We start from the raw sequence: 14,972 nt of genomic DNA, 5'->3' as shown, positions 1-14,972 counted from the left end.
TGCAACTAGAAAGCAGAAAACATCAGCACCATCCAGAAACAGCTTTTCTTTTTTTCATTTTCCTCTTTAATCTATTTGGTCCAAAATTTAAGTGAATAGACATTTCTCATACTTGAAGCATCCCCGTCAGATAAATAGAGTTTTTGTAACACAACATATTTTATTATCTATCTCAATATAACTTAGTAAAGATTTCTGCTGATTTGTAATCTCTTTTGTTGATAACTGGAATTCTGAGACAGATTAACCTGATATCTGCTAGTCATAACATATTTAATATGAACTTTGATCTAATTACTATCCCTTCTCTCCCTGCCCTGTCCCAATTAACATCCTATAAACTAGCAGGCTATTTATTTCTCTGGCTAGAAGTATTAAATTAATGCTTTTTAGCAGCCTTCTCCAAATAGTCCTCTCCAGATAAATTACAGCACCCTTGTCTCAAGCCACTATGCTTAAAGTCCAACTTAAATGAAAGTATCATGTGGGAAAATATGGTTTCCATTCCATGTTGGAATTGTAATTGTAAAAGTTCAGACTGATTTGCCCAATTTGGCAATGTCTTAGATATGCTAGATTACAATTCCCATAATTCCCAGAAAACTAATCCATTGGTTATTTTGATTAGTAGTAATATCACTTATAGTTCTGGGATGCAATTCAATATGTTGGAGGGTACTTGTTCAGTCAAATAGTTGTCATTTAATGACTTTATCTCCCACTTTTCCATTTAAGCAAGTACTATGACATAAATAATTTTGAGAAGCCAATGTCCATCACAACTAAATTTTCAAGTCAAAGAAAATGTCAATATACAGTTATTGTAAGCTTTGGCAAAATACATTATTAACCCAATATTCAACAATCACAGACAAAACTAATATTTTTGGTATATATCAAGGCATACTAATAGATAATTGCTGCCAAACATGCCCAATGGCAAAGTCGTCTTCATGAAATAACATTACATCTTAAAGAAATTTAACATTCTAAATTTAAACTGCCCAGAAGAAATTGCATTCAAAATAAATATTTAATGGAGCTATGCACAATCCATCCCTCTTAATTATATCGTATCAGATAGTTCAGGACTGAGTAGAGTCAATGGAAGGTCTTATCTTCAAACCTAAAACAAAATTTTATTCTGTACTTTCATATTAAAAGGGGCGTTGTCTTACCTGAATGCCTTTTCTCAGCATGATGATGGAGAATCCACAAATGGGTTTAGACTGTCTTCCTGCCCAATTAGACTAAGTCTGACAAAGCTGCCACGCCCCCTGCTGGGCTTTAATACCACCCAGTCACGATGAAGGCGAAGCTATTGACGATAGTCCGACGTGTTGGCTCCCCTACCCGTGGCACAGGACCTGATGGACCTAAAGGGGTGGGTGTGGATTCTCCATCCTCATGCTGAGAAAAGGCATTCAGGTAAGACAACGTCCCTTCTCCAGCATGAGGATGGAGAATCCACGAATGGGACATACCAAAGCTGCCCTGTCCCTATGGGAGGGAATCAGTCTGGGTCTGTGTCCCACTTGATGACACTACTTGCTGGAGCACTCTCCAGCCGAATGAAGCTTCTGCGGAGGCTAATCTATCCAGACTGAAATGCCTCAGAATCGTGGAAGGCGAGGACCAGGTCGCCGCCCTACAAATATCCCCAATGGATGCCTGTGTTGCCCACGCTGCTGATGTTGCAGTGTTGCAGGTGGAGTGAACAGTGATATGGTTTGGAACTGACAGGGAATGCGACTGACAAAGCAATGCAAGCTTTGATCCACCTGCCTATAGTTGAAGATGAGACCTTCTGCCCCATAGAAAAAGTTTGAAAGGAGATAAAGAGCACTTCCAACTTGTAAAAGGCTGAAGTCCGCTTGAGGTAATGGCGCAACGCCCTTCGAACGTCCAAGTGCCATTAGCGTTCTAACACGTGAGATGGTCGAGGACAAAAATTTGGAAGAATCACCTCCTGCGACCTGTGGAACAAAGAATTTACTTTGGGTATAAAGGACAGATCCAACTGAAGGACCACCCTGTCATTGTATAGGTCCTCTCTGACAGAGAGAGCAGCTAGTTCCAAGATGCATCTAGCCAACGTGACAGTTATGAGGAAGGCTATCTTCATGGTTAAGAACCGCAGTGAAAAGGTCTTGATGGGCTCAAACGGTGGCGAGGTCAGGGCCGGCAAGACCCACGGCAGTTCCCAAGAGGGATAACGATGAATCACGGGTGGCTTGGTGTTAGTCGTGCCCTTGAGAAAGGAACGCACCATGGGTGCTGAGCCAATGGCGTTGAATTGTTACATGTAAACACCGTGGATAGAGCCGCCACCTGCCTGTGGATGGTATTGGGTGCCAAGCCCTTGTTGAGCCCCTCCAATAAATAGTCAAGGATTCTCGGAATGGTGATGGTTGAGAGATCGAGGTGGTTCTTTGTGCACTAGTGACAAAAGTTCTTCCATGAGGAGTCATAGATCCACCCGTCGAATAGGACTCTCGGGTCAGGAGCCGCCATTCAAGTGCCAGGCGGCTAACTGGAGCCACTGAGGGTCCGGGTGCTGCAGAGCTCCCTGGCTGAGTGCAACACAATCTGGAGGAATCCTCCATTGCGGAGAGATGGAAAGGCTCATGAGGTCAGCAAACCATGGCCATCTCGGCCAGTGTAGAACAACGAATATCACCTCTGCCCATTCCTGCAATATCTTCCGGATAACAGCCGGGAGCAAAGGGAGAGGAGGAAAGGCATAGAGCAGGCCCTCGGGCCATGGACTGCAGAGGGCATCCGCCTATTCCGCCCCTGGAGATGGGAACCGGGAGAAAAACCTCGGAAGCTGGGAATTCGCCAGGGAGGCAAACAGGTTCAACACTGGAAGTCCGAACCTCTCCGAGATCTCCCTGAATAGATCGGGATGTAGGCGCCACTCAGAGTGATTCACTGTCGACCTGCTCAGGGAGTCCGCCTGCTGGTTTGCCTCTACCGAGATGTGCTCTGCTTTGAGGGAGGAGAAGTTGGTCTCTGCCCAAGTATTCAGCAACTGGGCCTCGGTCATAAGGGATCTGGACCAAGTACTCCCCTGCCAGTTCACATGGGCTTTCGCTGCCACATTGTCCATGAGCACTAGGACATGTTGTTCCACCACACTGTCGCTGAAGTGGCATAGCGCCAGATGTATGGCTCTGAGCTCCAGCCAGTTTATGTTGGAGTTCAGGTCTGACCGTGACCACCGGCCCTGAGCTAACTGTGAATGTAGGTGTGCCCCCCAGCCAAACAGACTGGCATCCATCGTTAGGATAAGCCTGGCTGGTTCCTTGAATAAAGAGCCTCTGGCTACCGCTGGGGAGGTCCACCACTGAAGGGGCTCTAGGGTTTGAGATGGAACGTTTACCTTCTGGTTGGAGGACCTGGTGCCCTGCCTCTGAAATAAGAGCAAAAACCATTGCAGGATTCTGGAATGTAGCCTGGCCCATGGCACTATCCCCATACAAGAAACCATCTTTCCTAAGAGTTGGGAAAGTATGGCCAGTGTGACCACACACTCCCTTCGTACCTGCCTGATCAGGGCCTGAATGCTGTCCCGACGTTCTGGCGACAGACAGACCTTGTAGAGACTGGTGTCTATGATCATGCCTAGGTGAAGGAGGCAGGTTGAAGGCACTGTCTGGCTCTTTTGAAAATTCACCGAGAAACTGTGGTCTTGAAGGGCCCTGATGGACAAGGCCAGGTCCGACCAAGTCATCTGCAAGGAGGTGGACTGGATGAGGATGTCGTCCAGGTAACATTGGATCTGTACAGGGACCAGTCTCAGGTGAGTGGCCAGTGCTGCCAAGATCTTGGTAAATATTCTTGGAGCAGACGAAAGACCGAATGGTAGAGCCTTGTACTGATAATGATGGTTCGCGTAACAGAACCTGAAGAACCTCCGATGGTCGGGAAGGATGGGGACGTGAAGGTACGCTTCCGTGAGATCGACAGATGTCAGCAAATCATGCCTTCTGATACTGGCCAGAATGGACTGAAGCGTCTGCATCTTGATGAGAGTTTAGTCCCTTCAGATTGAGTATTGCTCTCCATCCTCCCAAAGCTTTTGGAACAACAAAGAGGATGGAATAAAAGCCCCAATGTATTTGTCCAGCCGGTACTGGTTCTATGGCTCTGATTTCCAAGAGGTGATGAATGGCCTCGCTCATGAGTCATATTTTGACCGGATTCCTGGGAGTTGGGCAAGAAACGAATCGTTCTGGGGGATGGGACGAAAACCCAAGGGGAAGGCCGCACCTGATGGTGTTGAGCATCCAGGTGGTGGCCTCCCATTCATGAATGAAGAAAGTGAGTTTGCCACCTATGGGGAGGGCTGTCCTGAAGTCACTTGTTTCTTCTGAAAGGATGGCGTCCCATGCCCCAAAAGGACCGCTTGGCTTGGAAACGCTGTCGAGGCTTGGGAGCGGGATGCTCCGATTGGTGGTCAGGTCTAGGGAGAAAGGGGAGGGGAGGCTGAGTGCACTCTGATCCTGATCGAAAAGGCGGCCTACGGGGGTATAGGTTGGACCGTCTGTCTGCCCTTCTGTTAAGGTGGGCCAACACCTTACGCTTGTCCCTATTTTCCACCAGCACCTTGCGCAATCTGAGATACTGCGTTGTCCGCCATCATAAAGGCGATATCTCAGTGGTGTTCTGAGAGGTATCTCAAGGAATGGGAGCAAAGCACTAGGTATCTCAAGGAATGGGAGCAGAGCACTGTGCATCAAGGCGCTGGAAACCAGCAATTGCTCTAGGGGACGGTGGCTGCTGGATCAATTTAATGGACCCTCGCACACCTGTAATGCTCCAGATGGCTGACAATGCCTGATAATGCACTCATGCCATACTGGTCAGGGGTACGGTAGCAGCAAAACCACAATTGGTGAGCGCCAGCACACACTTATCTCGCTCAAATCACCCCACAAGACCTAGGTGGTGGCGGCGGGGCCAAAAGGCGTGCCAGCACACTCTCATGTTGTAAAGTTTAGCTATGGACCCTTAAGGCCTGGGCTGTAGTGACTGTGAGCTCACAGGCTATCTCCTCTCAAGTATGAGCCAGGCAAAAAAATCCTCTTAGTCCCCTGATAGGTATCTCGAAGGATGCTGCCTGCAGGGGCTCTGCACTGGCTAAGACTGTGATTTCTAGTGAAAGAGGGCCTCTGGACTAAATTTCCTATGCGGCCTGCTTTAGGAACCTTCGCTAATTAAAGTCTCTGCTGTTTGGGTCGATTTTTTGGCTGATCCAAAATGGCGACCGCCGGACAGGGGCCCTTTGGGAGTTCCCTGAGCCTATTGGGCCATGAGCACCGGATCGGGGCCGAAAACGTCGGAATCCCACTGATCAGTTGGCCTCCTGGCCGCACTTGTGACTGCCAGTTATTTTGGGCTCAAACAGCAAATTTCACAGAGGCAAAGTAACACTGACCATGGTCCGCAAAATGATGACCATAACTGGCGCGCCAAGAAATGGGACCACAGTGGAGGCTTTGAGACCGACGCTCAGCTGGCCTAGTGATGGCCGTCGGTCCTCTACTGGGAATGCTGAGCTCAATGCTGAGCGGACGGCCTGTTTGCTTGGGCTCAATTTGGCTGGGGCAAATAGGAGGAGAGGAAAAAAGCCGCTGGGCGGTTTGAAACAGCGCTGATCTCAACACTGTAATAGGGTAGACAGGGAATCCACGAAGGAGAAATAAAGAAATATACAACCTGACCAAAACTCTGACAAGGGAGTCAACCACAATCATGTCCTGCTGAGCTGAAGATTAAGTCGTGACTGAGTGGTACTAAAGCCCAGCAGAAGGCGTGGCAACTTTGTCAGACTTAGTCTAATTGGGCAGGAAGATAGTCTAAATCCATTCGTGGATTCTCCATCTTCATGCTGGAGAAAGAATACATCCATTGCCTCCTTATAGCTGCATATGATGCAGTCTCAAGAGAAATAAACTCAAGAGTTTTTTTTATTATATTTTAAAAAAATCAAAATCACACATTCATCCTTGAAGGGTCAAAGTTAGTCACATAAGCATACAGCACCAATACTGGAAATCCCAGAAGACCAGAGTGTCTTGACAGATTTCCTCTCAGGCACATATAAAGTGAGCTGCTTAATCACTGTAACTATTTAGTGTTTAAATTTCATTTTTGCAACATGACACATCAAATCCCTATAAATATTGCTTGACAGTTGCACCAAGTTACAACTGCAAGACAGAAAGTATGTTTCCAGCACTTTAACATCACTGTAGTAGCTCAGTTACAGAAGCAAATAGTAGCAAATTATAAAGATTTGACAGCAGAACACTAAGAGGCTCAATTTATTTACCATGTGCTACATCAGGGGTGTCAAACTGCTGGCCCTTGGGCCGTATGCGTCATGCTGAAACCACGGCCACCCCGTTGCCAGCAATGGGAAAAAAGTCATGATATATCACAACACGTCACGCGACGTTGTGAGTTTGACACTCCTGTGCTACATTATTCTTCATGAACAGAGGCCAATCATATGAAGCATCCAGGAGTGTAAATGTTTAACATAAGCAGCCTGCTAATTAGAACAAAATATTTATTCAAATTGATGTGTATTCAAATTATAGATTCTTTACATTCTATATAATTAGAATATTAAAAAGCTCTTGCCATTTCAAAGAGTTCTACTTTCAGTAGTCATTTTTTAGATTTGTTCTTCCTTGCAAGGAATCCCTAAATAGAAACTAAATACATTGCAAAAGACTTGGCAGTACATTCAACTATGCTGGGGACTAACTAGGCTTTCAGATTATTAGTACTGCTCCACATGAGTGCAGCCTAAAACACATTAACTAATGGATAAATGGACAAGCTGTCTTCTAGGGGTTTCTGTGTTCTTTTAAGAGAACTATGGACAAACTTCCACAAAAACCACATGGACTTTCAGAACAGACTGTTTGAAAAATGATTATTAATCTACAACTGAGTTGTAGGTTTTTGATGCAAATACAATTACAGTACAAATATCTCTACTATGCTTGGAGGAACACATAAAGAAATGCCTTTAAGTGTATGACATATGCACATCTGCTACAGTTAATATAAATTGTCTGAATATTGAAGGAAAGAGGCAAACTCCTATGTACTGATTAATATTTATAATATGTATATCTTTTAAAGTTGTACAACACAAGGTTTACCTCAAAACTCAACTAAATTTAAAGAGGTTTAGTTCCAAGTAGACATATACTACATAATTTTGACTCAATAGATTTTTTTTGTTACATTCCTCTGTTTTTGTCACCACATATGGCTGTTTTGTGAATTTTCAGTTAATAAATTTAAAGACTGATCTGTTTTAGAGGAATGGTAGGGAATTTTGGGAAGTGCATTCCTAAAACTTCTGGAAGGAATTAGATTGGAAAGACAGAGCTCAAAATATCGTGTCTATCCATTTTAGCATTTTCATGTAAATGTAATCTTATATTAATTCTAAATATATAAATTCTAAAATATAAATTCTAAAATCTGATACAATATATAAATTCTAAAATCTGATACAATCTAAACATAGAAATTCTAAAATCTGATACAATCTAGCTATGTGATACAATTCATACAAAGATTCTGCTTATTACTTCACCTCAAGTCCTTGCTTTGTTCATTGGTATGAGAATCTATATTAAGTATTTTAAGAGTTTCCTATATAAATATGAAAGCAAATTACTCAATAAAATAATATTAAATAAAATATACAAGCAGAAATATCTCAATAGGAAAACAACATAAAGATTTTGCATGATAAGATGAGAATCTTGAAAGAAAATTCCATAAATAGTGTAATTGAAAGCAAGAATATTCCTCCACAATTAATAGTTATCTTAGGTGACAAGAGTCATTTTAGGAAGACTTCTGAGAACTATTTCAAAACACAGGCAAGATCCTTCTTGTACCTAGATCTCAAGCCATGTAGTGTCAAAAGTACTACACTGAACTGCTCTCAGAAACAGTCCAGAAACCCATAAAATTCTGTAAACTTCAGTAAATCGAATCACAGCCAGTTTATAACTAGGACTTGCATTTTGGATGAACTGAAACTTCAGCAATCTTCTGTGGCAGATCATATAAAACCTACAATATTGCAATATTCTAAAACCAGAATATAGCAAGTGCAATAGAAACATTAGAAGACATCTACAAAATCAAAGCACATGAAGAGACAAATAGGAAACATAAATTGTTCTTTAGCTAACTTTCCATAATCTCCTAAAAAAAGTGTTTCAGTACTCGAATACTTTGAAATCTAGGACAAATTTTACCGTTGGTATGAATTAAGAAGAACTGCTCGGATCTCAAGTTAATGATAGGATTGAAATGTATATATAACTGTACATATAATTGTATATTTAATTGTATTACATAGAAGGATGAGGCTTATATAGAGGTTAAGAATGGTGTATTATCTTTTTGTACCACGAGAAACAAATTATTTGAAATACTTTACTCTGGAATGTCACGCTTGTCCATTTTTGTTTTAATTGTATTACAAATAAAAAAATTTAATAAAAAAAAGTGTTTCAGTGGCCTTTAGTAAAAAAAAACCCATGTTTTACAGTACAGTAGTTATTGGGTTCAAAAAGTTAGTAAACTGAAAGATTAATATAATAGTTGGTATTCAGAATTTCAATAGGCATGTGTTTTGGAAGTAAAAAATATGCAACAAACGCTACCTAACAGTATCCCATTTTCCCATCTATTTAAAAAACAAATACATGTGTTAAATCTTGCAGACTAGAGTAAATGCTATTATTCAGAACAGAACAATCACACTCTTCCTTTAAGGTACTCAAAATTTACACTTGGACTTAGCCAGTTTTATTCTACTTTCAGAGTCTGACAGAATTTTGTCCAAACAAAATGTCTTGGCCCTATATCAATCTTCTAACTGAAGGCCCAAAATTATACATATGGCCCTATTTGATCAGATTACTAAATGTCATTATTCTTCAATTCAAAATATGCCTTTAAGTAATCATTAAGACTTCCCTTCCTTTGAACAAAATGGAAGAAAATGAGCTCAAATAAGGAAAAGAGCCATACTGATTATTGTAAAGTGCAAAACCTCCCCAAACAGAAAGACAATTATCTCTGAAATCAATCTCAGGCTGTTTGAATATGACTGTACAGGATAGCATAACAGCAATGTTAATTCTGAGTGGCCAGATGTTCTTACATGCTTCAACTGATTTTGAAATTTCTTCTGTAAATGAAGAGGCTGTGCTCCCTTTAGTATAACATTATACTCTTAAACATTCCAACAAATGGTCATCTTAAAATCATATTAACACAATGGAAAATGGTAAACTTATTACAAGGGTACTTCAAAGAGATGTCTGAGCTAATCTTCTCACTCTGACCATTTGTTTGCAAGTCTGCAAGTCACTCAGACAACCAAATGTGTTAAGCTGGTCAACAAGTATATCAGGTTTTAGCAACTCTACTGTTATGACACATCAAATTAAAAGTCTCAGAGTAAGAGAGCAGGATTGCCTCTGACAGTGATATTTACAAGCCAAGCAACCGTTTATGTAGTTTACTTGAATACAGGTTTCATTAAATATACAAGAACCAAATTAATTTCCTCACTGAAATTACAGAAAGGCTGATATTTATATTCACAATAGAAAAGCTACTTCCTGCATTGGGTATTATTTCTATTATAAAATATTTTGTAATAGGAAGTAAGAAAGAAGCATTAAGCTCTGAAATTTTTAGAAAATGCCATTGTATAGATGGGAACTCGGGGAAGTTAGCATGCTATTTTGGGAACACAGAACAAAGTATCCCACCATGTAGCATATTTCTAGCTTGAAATATGGCAAATATATAGCATGAAAAGTATGGGGCAAAATATTCAAGATTTGTAAGCAGTTATTTATTAGGGTGTCTATACAGATTACACATCTGTCAGATAAGCAGGAAGGAAAACTATCTTTTTAAAGTTACAGGAGTAAAATTGAGCCAGAAGGTGTTACTGTTTTACAGTGATGAAACATTTATTCATTTGAATAAATTTATTATTCAAGATACAAAACTGAATGCTAGACATCACTATAGGCATGTTTGCTTTAATGCTACAGGTGATCAAATAAACTATTTCTAAACATTCTTCAATAGCAATATACCCAGATGAACATATCCTAGGGTGAAACTGACAAATACTAGCAAGTTAAATGATGCAGTGTATAGCCCCAAGTGAACTGACAGCTACAGCTCAGAAATTTAGGTTATATTTTTTCTTTCAAAGCAAGAGCAGGGTTTTTATTATGCGCTCCTACTGACGCACTTCAAATAAGGAATACCTCAAGGGTGGGCATAGATAATATCTGTTACTTTTATGTACAAGAATCAAATGCTGAAAAAGAAACATATGTTGAGAGTAGAGTAATTACAGTTTTTACAACTGTTTTGTCTTCAGTTTGATAAATTGGGGCGTTACAATTTTTTCTGAGAATGATACATTATCCAATAGCCTTACATTTGGTCTAATTTTAGCCCCGTGATTGCTGATAAATTACAAAATTATAAACATGTTCTATTTAGTAAAATAGTAATATTTTATACAACTCCTTTAATGAATATATTTGTACTTTATAAACTATCTAAAATTGAATTATGAACTTAGCAATCTGATTTGTATACTTTTATCATGAGCTCACAAATTTACTATTATTTTGAGATAATGCCTCTGCCCAATCACATCCATCTGTCACATTGGTCCAGTAGGAAGAGTATGTTGTGGGTTCTAGTCCATGAAAAAATGTCATCTGATGGGACCCAGGAAGAGAACCTTTTCTGCTCTGGCACCTACTTTTTGGAAGATCATTCCACCTGAGAACAGATTGCCCTTGACCTCACTGGCCTTCTGAAAGGGCAAAAATAATGCTATATTGTTATGGAAACTGAGCTCTCCTACAGGTCATGGTTTTTTAAAATGGTTGCTATTCTTTTTATGTATTTAAATTATTTTTAATATTATGGTTTGGGTGATTTTCTTGCATTTTGTCTTTTTAGTTTTGTACATGGTTCAATCATATATGTGAGATGGGCACCTGTATAAACTATAAAATAAAGTGGCTCTGTCCAAACTTTCGTCCTTGCTTATCTATTAGCATTCATATAAAAACTGTACAACAATCACTTTTAATATTCAAGCCTACATTGTGCTGTGTCTATTATTGCAAGGTAACAAAACATATTTTACAATATATGATTTGAGGATGGTATTTAGTATCAACAGAATACCTTCTAATGATGTCAATATGTCTATTTCAGCTGAAGAATTTTTTATATATAAAAAGTGACTTGTGATTTTCACATGGCGTAATCCATTGGCATAAGACTTGTCTCTATTCATGATATACAATTAACCCTGAACTGATCCAACAAAGCAGTTGTGTTCTTATACTATTAATACCTTGATTCCCAGATGTCACAAGTATCATAAGATTAATACAAGTAATTCTTGAAAGATGGGAGCATGGAAAACAAATTATCATTATCAGTTGGCTATAATGTTCTACTTATAAGTTTGGTTAAATACATAAAAAGCAAGAAAACCTGATTGCAAAGCTTCAAAAATCCAACTATTGTTTCCAAGTAGCTTATTAAAAAAATCAAGTACAATTATAACCCAATATTTCCAAACAGAAATAGCAGGGAAAATTCAGTATCACCTCAATATTGTGTATATTGAAATGAGAGATACAGGATTTGAAACTCAAATACAATACTAATTTTCTAATGGTATTAGTCAAGATAGCCAAGAAAAAAATGAAGAGCTTTATATACTAGCCAGTTTCCTACAGAATTTAGAAATATAAAAATTGATATATGATAGCCTCAATTATTATGTACTGACTGCCCAACTCTAGTGAATTCTGGCTGGCATACAAAACTAGTAAAAACATAAAAGCAGTTAAAGACATTGAATCAACTATACTACCCAGACTAAAATAATCCAAAGCAAAGGCCATTGAACAAATGAACATCAACAGCAAGCCTGGGACCAAAGCCAGATTTTCAAAGCTTTCCAGAATATCAGGAGAGAGAGAGAGAGCACCATTCTTATCTCTAGAAAGATGCTGTTACAAAGGATGGGAACCATAACAGAGAAGACACACTTCCTAGGTCCCACAAGATGGCAATGCTTAATGGAGACCTGGAATGCACCCATTCTACTGGAATTTACCGGGCAGGCAGAAACAATTGGAGACAAATAGTTTCCCAGATATCCAGGCCTTACACTGTACAGGGCTTGCTGATGTAGCAAAAAAAAAAAAATCATTTACAGCATGCTAAGACTTCCCTAATGGTCAGGAATATTATGAAAATTGCCCATCTGTTACATACACTTTACTATAGGAAGCCATTCCACCCCCCCCCATACACACAAGAAATAAACAGTGACAGATATATACAAACAGGTAAGAGTCAAAAACACTTCACCAAGAGTCATTGCCTGAAAATCAATTAATAACTTTGAGATATTTCATGGAATTACTGTTTTGAGTGAAAATAGTCCAATAGAAACTTCTGTACTAACCTGGAATCACAGCCAATCCATACTTGGCCTGGTCTGATATTCAAATCACTTTTCCGCCACCTTTGCCTTACTGTAGCCAGACCAAGGTAATACTTCCTGGTTTCTCAGTCAGTCTAATCCACTTATGTCAGATTATTCAAGACCTGCAATAGATATAAATTCTGACTTCATGCATATTATGTTTAAAGAACAGATATTTTCTAAAAAGGTTTTCATTCTAGCTACTATATTCCAAATGATTTGTCTTTTTTAACCTATCTTCTTAGCTATTAAATTCTTTTTAGATGCCTAATATTAGATGCTTAATGTTTCGTGATATAATCAAGATATTTAATAGGCTTATATCTTACCTTTATTGTACAGAAGTTAAAATCCTTCCTCTTATTTTTCCCCCACAACAATCCTATGAGGTAGACTGAACTGAGACTGTGAACCTTCATGGCTGAGAGTACCCTAGAATCTGGCTCTCTCCACTTCTAGTCCAGTACCTTAACCACTACATAACACTGGCTCTCAAGTCCTGTTGAGTTCACTAAGTAACCCATAAATCATGCCATTCATCTCATGTGTAATTATTTTGTTTACCACCAATACAGAATAAGCATCCTACATTCTTCTAGTCAACACAAACAGGGCAGACTAAGCGATGCTATAGACTCAGCACATTGCTTCATCATTTCTTGTATCCGAGAAGATTTTATGCAATGGAGACCTAACAAAAATGCCAAAACAAGCTTTCAGAATTAATATTTACTTCTATAATACTAAGATATAACATTTTTTTAAAAAATGTTATTACCAACTCTTGTCCATTCTTGTAGTTAATCTAAAAAACCAGATTTTGGAGAAATAAATTTCATCTTAAATATGCCAGCAAAAATGAGTAATTAAACAGCCATATACACAAAAATATCTGGCTAAGAAATCTGCCAGTAAATCAATTGTGCATTTTCCCATCCTGCTTTTCATTTTAATATGCTACAACCACAGCATAAAAGTTGTTCAGGTTTGGTTTTCTCCAACTGAAGAGTTAGAAAAGCATACATATGAAACCTATTTGGGACACAATTCTCTATCTAACATATCTTACAAAAAGACACTCAGAGAAATTTAAAATGATGAGTTACACAAGAAATGTTTGAGTTTGCTATTTAGAATTAAACAAAGTAAACCACCATCCATTATGAAGGAAAGATCAGAGTCCAAACACCACTCTGAAATCAATTTGGAGAGATATTTACAACAAAGGTAGGGAAGTATTTCACAGCAGGCTTACAAAAATAGACCTATACACAAAGGCATCCTTTCATTACATACATAACCCCAGAACCAAGAAAACGTAATTCTACACACTTTGAGGGAAAGCTAATACATGGGGGAGGGGGGAATCAAGAAACACATCTAAGGACTATGAAACTAGGCTCTAAGAAAACTATAAAGATTATCTATATAGATTAAAAAATATATCCTTTACCAACGTAAGAATAGCTCCCAATAGTCTCCTCCAACCAAAGAGAAGCAGCAACGTTCACAAGCACACTGCAATATACTGACGTGAAATAGCGCAATTGTTTCAATCCATAGTTTTCACCCTACGGTTACCTCAACTATATTTTTTCATACGATTGCCTGGGTTTTTGAGGTGGAACCCTGGACGAAGTACGCGGGCTGGGCTCCCAAGCCTAACGCGTCGACCGCCTAGCTTCTAGTTCAGTACGTCGCGTTTTACCCAAAAGGTGAGGAAAAAGCCCGAAGTCTATCCGAGGGGACGGGCTAGCGTGACTCTCCGGGACTCACGTGCCTCCTTTTGCGGGTGATGTGCGAGTGAGATATAGGGGAAGTACTACCTCCAAGGAACAGAGACGAAGTACTTCGTAAATGGCTAACCCATTCCCACCCGAAGGATGACCTAAGGCAAAACCACTACTTCCCGACTTCAATCACCGCCACCCCCCTTCATCTCCAGGGGAAAGCCAGGGCCCATTGTCCCGCCTCAGCAAACATCCCATTTCTCACCCCACCTTCCCTCTTTCCCTTCGGCTACAGCCTCCACTGTTCCCCATCTTCGCGGATATCATGCGCCCCTCCACCCCCGCTGCACGGATACCTGCTCCGGGGAAGAAATGGAGGGGGTGTCAATGCCGTACCCCGTTGCCTCCCGCCGCCGCCATCTTAACAGCAGTCCCTGAGCCTCAGCCCCAGTTAAATCACGCGAGAACTCACCACCTGGTAGAGAGCGAAGAAGAGACGCGATAATTGAGGGAAGATCAGACGAGAACTGGAGGAGCGGGGAGGCAGGCAAGTCATGAGGAAACGAAAATCTCGCGGGATGTTGTCTCAGGCAACCACTTTCCGCGAGAAGAACAAACCAGAAGAGAACTGC

The 14,972-nt window shown here is 40.1% G+C and overlaps 1 protein-coding gene across 14 annotated transcripts in view; it reads right to left on the bottom strand.

The window, feature by feature from the left end:
• The window catches only part of HUWE1 (HECT, UBA and WWE domain containing E3 ubiquitin protein ligase 1), a 118,771-nt gene that overhangs the window by 103,349 nt on the left and 450 nt on the right, over positions 1 to 14,972 (bottom strand). For 12 of the 14 annotated variants that reach the window (XM_039366002.1, XM_039365999.1, XM_039366007.1 and 9 more), the window contains exons 1-2: positions 14,697 to 14,815; positions 12,590 to 12,732 (exon numbers count right to left, since the gene is read on the bottom strand). The gene's annotated coding sequence lies outside the window, so the exon portion shown is untranslated. Of the gene's footprint in view, positions 1 to 12,589; positions 12,733 to 14,696; positions 14,952 to 14,972 lie in introns of those variants that run through there. The other 2 variants (XM_039366000.1, XM_039366001.1) reach the window with 2 other exon arrangements.

This window comes from Crotalus tigris, unplaced genomic scaffold, assembly GCF_016545835.1.
Source record: "Crotalus tigris isolate CLP2741 ecotype Arizona unplaced genomic scaffold, ASM1654583v1 scf7180000020218.1340706, whole genome shotgun sequence".
Lineage (NCBI taxonomy): Eukaryota > Metazoa > Chordata > Lepidosauria > Squamata > Viperidae > Crotalus > Crotalus tigris.
Note: the sequence above shows the minus strand (reverse complement) of the source record. Positions and strands in the feature narration are given on the sequence as shown.